General features: G+C 36.2%; 1 protein-coding gene across 1 annotated transcript in view; it reads left to right on the top strand.

The window, feature by feature from the left end:
• Positions 1-13,362, top strand: part of CCDC171 (coiled-coil domain containing 171) — a 137,074-nt gene that overhangs the window by 69,174 nt on the left and 54,538 nt on the right. The window lies entirely within an intron of this gene.

Genomic DNA, 13,362 nt, shown 5'->3' on the forward strand with positions numbered 1-13,362 from the left:
AAGCTTTAATTTATGAGAAAGTGTCATATAAATTATTGGTAAGTCTATATGTTTTTCAGGTTTCAAGTACAGTATATGTTAAATCATGTGACTTCCAACAGATATGCCTCAAAATAGTCTAAAGTATGTCTTTTAATGAAGATGCTGCCTAGATTCTGATCTCATTTACTCTTCATTAAGCTTTACAGTGTTGTGGTTAGTGAAGCTAGCCTTGATTTATGACAGCCTAAGTAAGAAGAGAACCTCATCCAACCACTTTGATAGCACCCACAAAAGTATTTTCTTCAGACGGAAAGGTTTGGAAGATTTGTATTTGCTATGATTTTGTTTAAATTATTATAAAGTTATATACTGACTAAATATATAGAGTGCTTAGGAAGTATGGAAAACTTGGCTCGACACATTCCATGAATTCAGATTTTGATGGAAGGTGGGACTGTTCTGTTAGTTTTGCTGAAAGTAGATATTTTTCCTGAGCAAGCCTTCTGGCGTGTGGTGAAAGTGGTACAGAATTTTCTGGGTTTTGTTGCTTTTTCTTTTCAGGTATTTATAGCTACATATTTTGCCTGGAGAATCATTTGAATTGTTTATATAATTCCTTTTATTTGCACGCACTTTGCAAGTCGGTTTTATACTTAGTAGTTTATGCAGGTGATTTCAGTGCTATAACTTAAAAGGTTAAATGATTTCACTTACATGAGGAAGAGCAAGTGATTTTTATGCTCCCCAAAAACAACTGCAAGAAAAAATAGAATAGATTACAGTCGTTATAAAAACAAGATAATAGCTTTGTTTACTTTTTTTAATTTTCTGAGACTTTGAGTTGGAAAGACTGTCAAGATTTGGAAGCCCTTTGGGGTACTCTTGTTTCATTGAAACTCATTTGTCACTTTGTCAAGAGTGTACACTTGACATTTTTGTGTACTGTCCTATCGACTTAAGGAAATTCTGTAAGGAAATTAATATGTGTGATTATTTACTAGCATGTAGCCTAATAGCATTTTTTCATTAGTCAAATTTAGCATGTGAAAGACATACTCCCTTCTGAATTAGAATCTAAAATGCATAATTCATTATGTAAATATTTTAGTTTTTTCAAAGTTTCCATATTCTCTGTGTTTTGAACCTAAATAATGTCTATAGCTGAAAGAATGAAATGTAATTTAATATATTGCCATATTCTCTGTCAAAAGAGATTATATGTTTTCTTATCACAGAGAGCTACAGGTTAGAGAGTTTTGTCCTGTATTTCTGTTAGTGTTACACTCTTTATCTGCAAAATATTGTGAGATGCTCGTTTCATTCTCTGTAAGGTAACTTCCAGTAATGATTGTTTTTTAGATAGTCTTCAAAGGGTTCACTCTACTGAGACTTCCTCTGAACCTGGTCCTTGGTGCTTTTTTATTTTTTTCCCTTTTTTTGTTTTTTAAAGGTTGTACTATATTTTTCAGGGAGTTTAGGTATATGGAAAGAGATTGCATTCCTAGGGTACTTTTTTCCACCAGCTGCTTTCTTGATATAACAGGAGGGTCAAATAGGGAGATTTGTGTTATGGACAGGACTTGTGAAATACATAGAGCTTCCTTCTGCTTTTCTTGTCTGTGATGAAGACTGCTCTATTATTCTATCTCCACTTTGGCTGTCTGAACTTAAACTTCACCTTTAATGTCTCTTCTCCATGGTCTGCCCATAAAAGTTTGTGCTTTTTAAAATCATGGACTTGTATATTACAATTATTTATTGTAAGAAGAATATTGTATTTATTGTTACAAGAAACATTTTATGGGGCTCTTGTATACCGAGAGCAGCTCTCTCAATATTGCACTGCCCTCCTTGCTTTGCTTCTCTGGTTAGCCTCCAACATTAAGGGATCGGGGGGTTGCTCTGTTTTATTTTGAACGCTTTAGGAATCACCTAGTTAAGCAAACTGATCCCCTGCATTCCCACGCAGAACTGGCTTGCCAGTGAGGTTGCTGGGTCTGTGCGTTTCCTTTGCTCTGTGCCTGGAGCATTCAGCAGCAGCAGTGAGAGTTGCCCGCAGGGACTGAGGTCAGTATATGGCCTTTAAAAAAATACTGAGTTTGCACCATAGTCATCAGTGAAGGGTCCTTCCTGCTACTAAGTAAGTTGTTAAAGGGCTGTGTTAAGACTTTTTCTGAATTAGCCTTTCTTGCAAATACATAAGCAATAAACAGAGTAAGAAAAATATGTATATACTTTGAGGTTATAGTATGTATATATTTGCCTTATTATAAAGTTCAGTACGCCAGTTAGAAATTATGTAGTAAGAATCGCATAAGCACAATTCAAATAGAATCTCTTATTTCGCAGTGTGGAGAGTACCATTTTGTTATGCTGTCTTAGTTTTTCTGCACTTGCTCTCTTGTCCAGGTTTGCAAGTTGAATGCATCAGTAATAATACATTGTGATTAAAGCATGTTTACAATTTTACACTGGAATTTGAGTACTTACACTAAGTAAATGTTTTTATTATTTTTTCAGTTTTCTTACTGCACAGTTTTACTACAAAATATTTTATTGTTCAAGATAATGAATGTTACTCAGCATTATGTACCTGGATTTTTGTTGGGCAAATTTATACTAAACTCGCTTTATATAGTAAAAGAAAAAAAAGGAAAATATTAAAATATTGTCCAAAATTCTACTTTACGATGGGAAATGAAGAAATAGAACTGTCAGTTTGTTACATTTGCAGTCAGTCTAGCCAGGTTTAAACACTATATATATATAAACCTTTTCAATTTTATTTAAAAAAGATAAAATTCTCTCCTAAAGAAAATTATGAGATTGCTTTGATCATGCTAGTCTGATTTGATGAAATAACTTGATTTCAAGAGTCATTTTAATGCTTGCACTCTCAAGTAGCCTTATTCAAGTAGTTTGCAGAAGAAGGTAGGCAGCTAAAGCAGGTAGAAGTCTGTCTAGAAATACTGCAATATGTGAAAACAATACTGGCAGGCAGCAATAGATTGGATTGACTTTACTTCTCATAAGATGATTTAGATTTTGGGAGGGTTGGTTTAATATATGAATGTGTAACACATCATAAGACACTGAATATTTCATCTGCATCTTTATAGTAGTAATATTGTCTGCTTAGGAGACTGCTTGTTACCTTGGAGTTACTTTGCTACACTCTGCTGTTAAAAAAAAAAAAAAAAATCTGTCACAGATAAATTAAAAACAAGAAAAGAAAAAAAGTTTTAACAAAGTAACTGAAGAAAGGCAAAACATTTTTATAGTATTTTAAAAATAACTTTAGATACTCTCTGGGTGTTCCATTTGTAGAAACTTTCTTATGCCCATTAGCGCAGCAAAAAAAGAAAGAAAAGGAAGAAAATCTAGATCTAAGAGCTTAATAGTATTTTTGCTGCTTTGTATTTATGCTAATAAACAACTCTGTCCATGACCTTGGAATTTGTAGTGCAGTGGGAAAGATTTATTGACATGTAATTTGGAAGAAAAATGGGATTATTGCATAATTACAGTATGTGGTTGTTAAGCATATGTACTTACATACCACTTACCCCTGTTGTTTTAAGACCTTCAGCTATCTTTCAGCGTTCATTCAAGAACACAGAAAGGCTTCTTGGTAAATCCAGATTCCTGAGAGATCTTTGTTATGTTATTGAGTCAACTACAAAGTAACCGTCTTACCTTGAGATATGCAGGGAAGATCAATAGATCTTTAAAACTGCATGCAATTTTATTTAAAAATGTTCTAAACTCTTATTTTTTTCCTAGCAGTTTAGATATCAATGTGTAGGACTTTCTGATATGCAGGTTCCTGATACACAAGCCCTTCATATGTAGATTTGCTTTTTGCTGCTGTTTATGCAGGGTATTTCCAGGCTCCCTTTACTTTTCATGGTAGGTTTTGCTGTGATCTCCCTCCTTGCTCTTGTGAAGTTAACTCTATAAAGACCCTGTGTCTTCCTGTTGTGAAAGCAGAACGAGCTCTCAAACAGCTGTGTGAGCACAACTAACTACGGTGGCACAAGGAAGGAGACGCTTTTTTTTCACAATTCTGCTGCCTCTCTCAATTATATTCAGTGACAGCAGCTATGCCCAACTTTTTTTTTTCTGATTTGTTTTTTGAATTTGTTTCATTTGGCTGTTTTCATTATGTGTTTGATGATTTTCAAGGGTGAGTTTCTTTTTTTCCAGAATACCATCTTCATCTTCCAAATTTTATAGCTATTTTACTTTTTTTTTATCATGATAAAGTGTGGACTTTATGAAAGGACTTTTTCAAAGTTGTTAATGACTTCTAATCAAAGGAAACCCATCTTTTTTTTTTTTTTGTCCGCAGATTGTAGTGTAAGTAATCAAGGGATCTAAAAGTGGATCTAGAATTCAAACATAAATTTCAAAATTTTATTTATAAATTCAATACAATAAGAAAACTTCTCAGCTCTTAAGGTGAAGAAATTGAGGATTTAATTCTCAAAATGTTAATGATAATTTACTAAAAAACACATTTCTTTTATTATCACCCAATGTGTTTGATAATATGCCATGTTTACTACTATTTATTATGTGAGTGGTGAATCAAGTAATATTCCAAGTTTGGCAATATTGTTGGATCATTTTTATTCATCCTACATATACAAAAAGGAAAAACGTGGGTAGTATTCAACTTAAGAGTTGCAGTGATTCATTACAGGCAATGTTTTACGATTAGTTGCTTCAGGATGTGTGTGTGTCACGCTCTGAAAACGTATTATTGGCACTTGATGCACCACAAAGCACGTCCACAGGAAAGGGAGACACCAGACATCAGGCTTTTATAGCTCTTTGAATAGCATGTTGAATGTTGGGATGTAATATATCTTTGATTTTTCAACAGAATGATCTAGAAGTTTGCTTTTATATTAGTTAAATTTTGTTTCATTGTATCTATTCCTTCTGGTAAGAAGATTGTACTATCAGCTTTTAATAAAGGAGGGATGGTAGTGACCTGCATAGAAACAAAGGTAGAGACATTTAGTATGAAATGACATATTTATCAATTCTTTCTTTCTTTATTGAGGTTTAAAGAGCAAGAGGAATAAGGCAAATCATGTATGCATGTTTTCCCCCTGCAGATACTTCATGCAGTAGGATGTGGTTGGCATAATATTAAAATAAAATATGCATACACTAAACAGCATTTGGAGCTGTCTGTGGAAATACATGTACCTGAATACAAATGCGCATTTTGGTCAGAACTGCTTTACTGGAAGAGAACTCACTGTGTAAATATAACCTGAATAAACTGGTAAATATGCCTAAGCTGGCTTTAGTATTAGTACCATGTTAAAAAAAAGAAAAACAAACTAACAAAAAACTCAAATTCACTCATGTTAATTTCTCAAATTCGTTATTAAGGAAGATGGAAAGCTGTTGAAGCAAGATCAGAACTTCAGCTGGTATAAGTTGACATACTTGGCACTATCTGTAACTGCCTTACATGAGGGGCCTGTGCTAATGTGCTATTGTCTAGCAGCCTCATCCAAGAAACTGCTGCGGAATGAACTATAGCAGCAAGATAACTTAACTGCGACTACCAGAATAATGAACTCACGGACTACATATATATATTTCTACTCAAAATTCAGTTGTAATTTCTATGTAAATAGTTTGCTGAGACCATTATCAAAATTTTCAAAAATTCCCATTTTTGCTATGAAGTGAAAACTGATATACCTGGTATTCTGTAATACTTGTTTCTCTAGTTTTAGTTAGGAAGCAGAATGCTGGGTAGCTCAACCACTCCCTGATGCCCTTTAAATTTGCGACCTAGTCCCCACCAACTTCAAGTCGTTTGCTTTTCACATAGGTGACAACAGCAATAGAATTGCGACTGCTTTGTTTGTATGTAGGTAGTATTTCTTTGGTGCGGGTGCCATTTTTGTTGCTGATGTCTCTCCTTGTTCCCAAATTATTTAAACTGGCAGCTGCGATAAATATCCCAACGAGATTCAGTGATCCAGGTGACTTTTGGAGAGCTTCGTAACATTGGTTTCGGGGCATAAAAGTGTCACAAAGAATGCAAGATTATAAAGACCAAGAGGACGTGATTAGCGACAGATGGTTTGAGCCTGTTCCACCTTTGGTGAGATGTGAAAACCGAAGCAATATATTGGGTCGGCATAGATATCCAATTAAATATTTATGTGCATGTTCATAACAGCACATGTAAACTATAGTAAAGGCAAGGAATAAGGTCTGTGCATCTTTGTCTTGTACACTGTGTGGTGATGTGCACAATTAAGTAGTGACAGCACAATTAAGGAACAGCCTTGTGGATGTTTACATAGAATGAGAGCAGTGCTTGGGACCAACATGAAAGCTTTCCTTCAAAATTAGGTATCTCCCTCAGTACAGAGACATAAAGACCTTTTTTACAGTATAAGGTATATATATTTTTTTCTTTTAATTTTGAACTATAACAAATATAAGGTTGGGGATCTCTCACAGAAAAAAGTGTAACTATGGAAAAATACAGGATTCCTTTCATATTGATCAGATTTTTTTTTTCTTGAGGAAAAAAATACATGGCTAAGTCATTTTGCTCACTTCCTTATAGCATAGAAATATTAAACCTAGCTTTAAATTTCTGAAGTTATGTAATACAACTTGAGCCACTGCACGTAAATGCGTTTGGTACCCAAACTTGCTTGAATGGTGTCTCAGAACTACTCTTCAGTGACTGAACAGACTGTTCTCTAGACATTTGTAGGTACATTCACTTTCAGGATGTGTGAACATCCACAGTTTCAAGTGAATTTTGTAAGAACGACTTCTTGCAAGATAAAGATTTCTCTATGTTAGTTATCCATTTCAGTAAGTAACTTTATATATATATATATATATATATATGTGTGTGTGTGTATATATAAATATTTATTAAGGTGTTCTCGTTGTAGAGCAACTACGTGATGCAGACCCTTTTTGAGCCACCAGCTTTATTATTTAACTTCTCCTAATTGTCTGCAGATAACTGTTTGTAAATAACTACTTTTTCTTTTTTAACAACACTGATTTGGCTGAAGTTTTCTGTTGTCAACACAATTTGTCTTCCAGTGTTATGAGAGCTTCTTGCAGAGAACAATCACAAACAATTGCGTCTGATCGTGAATCAGAAATGTCATAATAGATCTGAATATTTCCTTTAATTCACCGGTGTTTTGCTGCTGATCTAATAGAATCATTGTGTTGGCTAGTGCTAGTGTTGTGCATACTAGTCGCAGTTATGCCCACTGATCTCATTATGCTGAGCACTTCCTAAGAAGGAACAAAAGCGTTTTTGTGCCTTTTATATATATGCTGTAATCTCTGTGCTATTTTTAACCACTTCCACACTACACCACATACTTAAGAGAAGATGCATCAGGTATGTTGTTCCTTAGAATGCCAGCACATCAAAGGATTGCTGCTGTCCTGCTGAAGGTCCAGCATAAGGAGGTTAAAAACATCCCTGCTTTTCTGCAAAGCAGGTATAAAGCTGTTTCAAGTGTCTTTCTGAGTACACACACATTTCTTATGCTAGAGAAGTTTAAAGGGCATGTGAAAGCATCTGTTATTGAAGGGATGTCGTGGGTGGTCAGCCTCAGGTTAGGTCTGCTTTCTGGGAGCAGAACAGCTACATGAAGTTCACTTCAAACTGTTCTGAGACACAACTGAAGCTGCTCTGAAACACACAGTGAATCCAGATAGGGTAGGTCGCTACTACAGAGTTCGTTCTCCAATTGATAAGTCTACATCCATCTTGTTTTTTGGCATTTCTCTAAATGTATTAGCTGGGTTTTTTTTCATATATTGTTGAGAAGTCTGTTTTGTCTTTTTTTTCCCACAGAATTACCTTCTCACAGAGGCTTTTAATCTCCTAATTTAATATAAAAAGTTTCATTTTGATTTTTTTATACGCTTCAGGTTTCTTTCTGACAATAGTCAGAATTCCAAGCCACTGCTTACATGAGCTCTTCAGAGACTTTTGCAGGATGGGAGTTGGCAAATCAATCTGCTTTTTACTTCCTTGTATTCTCCTAAATATATGGCATTTCTTTTGTAGCTCTATTCCAAGACTTAGAGGTACTACTTCTGCTCTTGCCACTTCATAACTTTTAAAGCTCTCTGTGGTTTTAATTTGAAAGAATTAACTACTTTCCTCTTTGATCACCCTTTGAGTCTGACTGCTGAGCTGGGCATCTGATTTCACACAAGAAGCCTGGACAGATGCAGCCTTTGTGTATTCAAAGTTCTTTCGTAGCTTATTACGCACTGGTGCAAATATGGTGAGATTTAGCATGTCTGTCTCTTTACACTTTCTGTCTTCCTTCCACTTCTCTGTTATGTCTGGAAAGTGTTTGCTGTAGGAAGGCTTTGGGCCTCCGATGGCGTGATGTGGGATGATGAAAGGTAGACGGCCTTCTCTAATCTATGTGCTAGAAAACTGCAATAATGGTAATGTGTGTTTCAGCTGATGGAAGAACGGATGTTGGTCAATTTTGTATTCTTTTTTTCATTATAGGATTTTATTAGTTGTGTATATAGGACAGGTTTGCACAGGGCATGCACTACACAGATCTTTTAGAAAATATGGACGTAACAATCTTCATCCTGAAGAAAAAATTGAAATTTCACAAACTCCTTCATCATAAAGTGTACTGCACTTATACTTGCATTTCCTTTAGCACAGTGTTGTGTCCATGTAATTTAAATTCAATGTAATAAGCAGTTCAATATAACTTCAGCTGATCTTGGAAAATAATGCTCTCAGTATACGTCACACGTACTTTTCATGACAGTCATTGTACGACTGTCTTCATTCATCTTAAATGACTGTACACTTGTTTGAATAGTGTGGTTTTCTTCAGGTTAAGAATGACTACGCCTAATTTTCATTTGCTTTTGTAATTGTTTCTGAAGAAAGAGATTCCTCACTACAAATAACCTAGTATTGTTTGAATAAATTATTTGTGGAAGTTCACCTGCATACACTGAATGAGATTTTTCTTCAGTGCTCTTAGTTACTCGTTGTTCTTACAAACAAATTGTTTTTCATGCTTGGTTTATGGGAAAAGAAACACACACAAAATATCTCTAAAAAGACATTCCTCTAAAGATGAAAATTCAGTTTATAGATTGTGGCAAAATATAGAGGAATGAATACACTGATATCTTGAATGAGCACATGAATACTTAAATATCTAAACTAAATAGATAAATAGCTATTTATCAACAAATTAGAGTTCAGCTTCGAAGTTGGTTGAAAATCAGTTATGCTCAAAAGTGAAAGCTCAGCATCTTCACAAAACTATGCAGGCATAGTAGGTTTTTAAAACCTCTGTTCTCATTATCATATTTAGCCTTAACTTTCTAACAATTGTAATTGTCCACAGAAACACTTCAAGATAAATGCATTATCAGGTTTTGAAATTTTCTTATTTTTGTAAATATTAAGACCCAGGGAGCAAAATAAAGGCTATATTGTGGATTAAGTGAAATATCTCAAGGCTGTGCTCTTCTGATAACTGAACCTGAAGTGACCTTTCTCAGACACAATTACAGAGCTGTATGTTTTTCCTTTAATTTCATCAGGGGTTTAATTAGTATACAAATAAAACTTCCCTTATCTTCCTTTCTACCTAATTGGCTTGTCTTCGCTTATATATGAAGTATGTGAAAATGGGCTGTAATTAGGGTGACCGTGTTAACCTTTTTTTCTCAAATGTACTGTTGCCTAAAGGCCTCAAGGCCTAAAAACAGTGCTTTGGATTATTGCTTTGCAATCACTATGGCTCTCCCATAGGTTTTCTCATGAGCAGAAGGGCTTTGGGTGCTGCAGGTTCCCACTGCTTAACGGGATCTTCATTCTTCTCCCCACTAAATGTTTATTGATTATCTCACTGCTCCACACTCAGCCTCCAACAACTTAATATCAGGTGACAGTCAGGAGAGTTCTCCAAGTAATTAGAGTGGAGCATTGAGGGAACAATTAGGAGCAGAGTTATTAAACTTGATTTATCCTATTCTCTCCTGAACAGTTTCTTGGATATCAGAACATCACACTTTCACAATCTACCCTGGCTGAGAAATTAGTGGCTAACCTGCTGCTTATCATTGTTGCCTTGCTGCCTGGAGGCACACCCTCTTGGTTTCAGTCACTCAGCTGGAAATATTAGAGTCCATAAAGTTTATCAAGGGTTTTAATTAGATCAATCTGAAGAAGGAAAAAAAGAGGCTTAGCAGCCATTACTTTGGAACATTCTAAACTGTATCTGAGCAATTTTCAAGGCTTGCCTTAACCCACAGTAGCAAGGAGCTTCAGGTGAAGGCTGAAACTGTTTTTGGGGGGTAGCTTGTTTGTTTACATTGTGCTTAGATACTACAACATAACTGACAGGTAAATTCTGAATCCTTTGGACATTCATAACAAACAGCTCCCAAAATTTTGAAGAAATAAAGCAGCTTCCCAGTGAGAATTGTGATCCATATTTTATCCATTGCTTTGTCACTACCTAATGCAGTCTGTGGGCAGTGCCTGTCCTAAACTTAGTCTTCATGCTTTCATTGTTGTTACTGTCTCATTAACACACCAGCACTTGCAATTGTTTGCAAGATTAGCTAACAGCCCGCACTAGATTTTGATTGATACCCAGTGAGTCTCTTCATCAGGGATGAGGGATGAAACCTGTGGTCTGTAATAGCTGACCCTTGGACCCCAGTAGAAACATACACATAAAATATCCATGGCTCCTTAAGCCACTGCTTTAAGGTCTGAGCTCCAGCCCCTTCACCGTCTTCACTGCCCTTCTCTGGACTCGCCCCAGCACCTCCATGTCCTTCTTGCACTGAGGGGTCCAAAGCTGAAGACAGGATTTGAGGTGCGGCCTCCCCAGCACCGAGCACAGGCGGATGATCCCTTCCCTGCTCCCGCTGGCTACACTGTTCCTGATACCAGCCAGGAGGCCTTCGGCCTTCTTGGCCACCTGGGCCACTGCTGGCTCCCCCAGGTCCTTCTGCAGCACCCCCAGGTCCTTCTCTCTGGCCACTCTGCGTCAGGCCTGTAGCGCTGTGTGGGGTTGTTGTGACCCCAAGTGCAGGATCCAACACTTGGCCTTATTGAACCTAATACAGTTGGTCTCAGACCATTGATCCAGCCTGTCTAGATGCCTCTACAGAGCCCTCCTACCCTCAAGCAAATCTACTCTTCCTCCTAGCTTGGTGTCATTTGCAAATTAGCTGAGGGTGCCCTCAATTCCCTCATTCAGATCATCAGTAAAGAGATCAAAGAGAACCAGCCCCAACAGTGACCCCTGGGGAATACTACACATGACCAGTAGCTAGCTGGATTTAACTCCATTCACCACCACTCTCAGGGCCCAACCATCCACCTAGTTTGTCAGCCAGCAAAGTGTCCACCTGACTAAGCCATGAGCTTCTCCAGGAAAAGGCAGTGCGAGATAATGTCAAAGGCCCTAATGAAGCCTAAGTAGATCATGTCCTCAGCCTGTGCCTCACCCACTAGGCAGGTCACCCAGTCATAGAAGAAGATCAGGCAGGACCTGCCTTTCAGTGTTGGCTGGACCTGATTCCTTGGTTGTCACGTACATGCCATGTGATCACCCTCAGGATGATCTGCTCCATAACTTTCCCTGATACCAGGGTCAGCTGACAGGCCTGTAGCTCCCCGAACCCTCCATCCAGTCCTTCTTGTAGATGGGTGTCGCACTGGCAAGTCTCCAGTGGATTGGGGCCTGCCCTGTTGACCAGGACTGCTGACAGATGATGGAGAGCAGCTTGGTGAGCAGTTTAAAGAAACTTTGTTCCTTTAAAGCTAGCCCAGTCTAACATAAATCATAAACAGAATAAACTGAAGAGGATACAATCCTCTTAAACTATAGATGGCACCTTTTATCCTTGCAAATGCAGATCCGGTTTCTTGGAAATAACTTTCCTGAAACACTAGCCATGCACAACTTGAGCTATTCAGTCCTTGCTAGCTACTGCATAGACTTTCTGAAAGCAACGCTTTTGTTTTACAGTTTCTCTATGCTAATAACACAATGGAAACTATTTTTTTTTAGGTGAAAAAAAAATTCTATATAGTTTATATTAATGAGATAGTAGAGTGGATAACCAGGACTCTAATATTAACACCTCCAAATTCTGGAGTTTTGTAAATAAATTTATGATTGGTGTCTTTTTAAAACAGTGATTAATTTCAGCTTGTATTTTGTAAATTACTGAACAGAGAGATCTGGTAGTTAAGCTATACCTTGCAATATGGTGTTGAAATAACTGCTGGCTATTATTGAGAAATGTATTTCAAAAAACACACACAAGTCCACTGATTTCAGTTTGTTTCACAGGATTTTAATATTTGATTCCATATGTTTTCTTTCATGTTAATTATGTTATAGGAATTTTACTTAGCTTTTTTGCTAGGGTTTTTTTTTTTTTTTTTTTTTTGAAGTGCTTTTGATTCTTGATTAGGTCTGTAGGTCTTTCGGAATAGTCAATTTTTAAGTTTTCAGTCCCCTGCAAATGTGCATCAGACTTTTGTATATACTAAATTCACAGTGTAATGCATAACCTCAGTGTTCCACAGTCCGAATCATGTACTCCTGCGCACAAATTATACAGAACACTCCTAAAATTTAAGCAGAAAATATATCCATAAATTTTGAAAATGACGTACAAGAATTCAGTCTTGCAGCTATGCTGCCTTCTCTATTCTGTATCCTTCTATACTGCTTTAATATTTGACAGGAAATTTGCATCTTATGTTTACAGCATGCTATTATAATTTCTTTTTAAAGAAGATAAAAATGAACAAGTATAAGTAAAATATCAAATTTAGCAAAATAAGAACATCATTAATGCTCCAGTCTCCAAAACTAATGATTTATCCCAGCAGAAAGAAGTAGCTACTAGCAAGGTTCTGTATTAATTAGTTCTGTATGCATTTGTCATCTGTTGAATTCATCTGAATTGATTTAATGCACATTGTGTTAATTCTAACCCAGAGATAAACATTAAGTAAAAATAGGTGTACTATTTTGAATATTGGAAAACTCATGTTAAAACAGTGAAAATGCTTAAAATAGTGATTTAGTCTTAACAAGAAATTCAGCAAAAATATATTTACTGCACTAGCAGATAATGTTTAGTTCTTATTTTCTTATACCCTGAACTGCCTAGTTAATAGTGCAGAATATTTAAATAGATGCTACTTTGTTATTTTCTTTGTTTTTGTTTTGTTTTGCATGTGAAATCTTTTCTCTTAATGTTCCTTTTAAATTATGGTTTCAGAATTTTTTTTTTAAACGTTTCATTCTTGATTATTTTCAC

This window comes from Tinamus guttatus, unplaced genomic scaffold (assembly GCF_059628265.1).
Source record: "Tinamus guttatus ecotype Peru unplaced genomic scaffold, ASM5962826v1 Tinamus_guttatus_pri_ptg000450l, whole genome shotgun sequence".
Classification (NCBI taxonomy): domain Eukaryota; kingdom Metazoa; phylum Chordata; class Aves; order Tinamiformes; family Tinamidae; genus Tinamus; species Tinamus guttatus.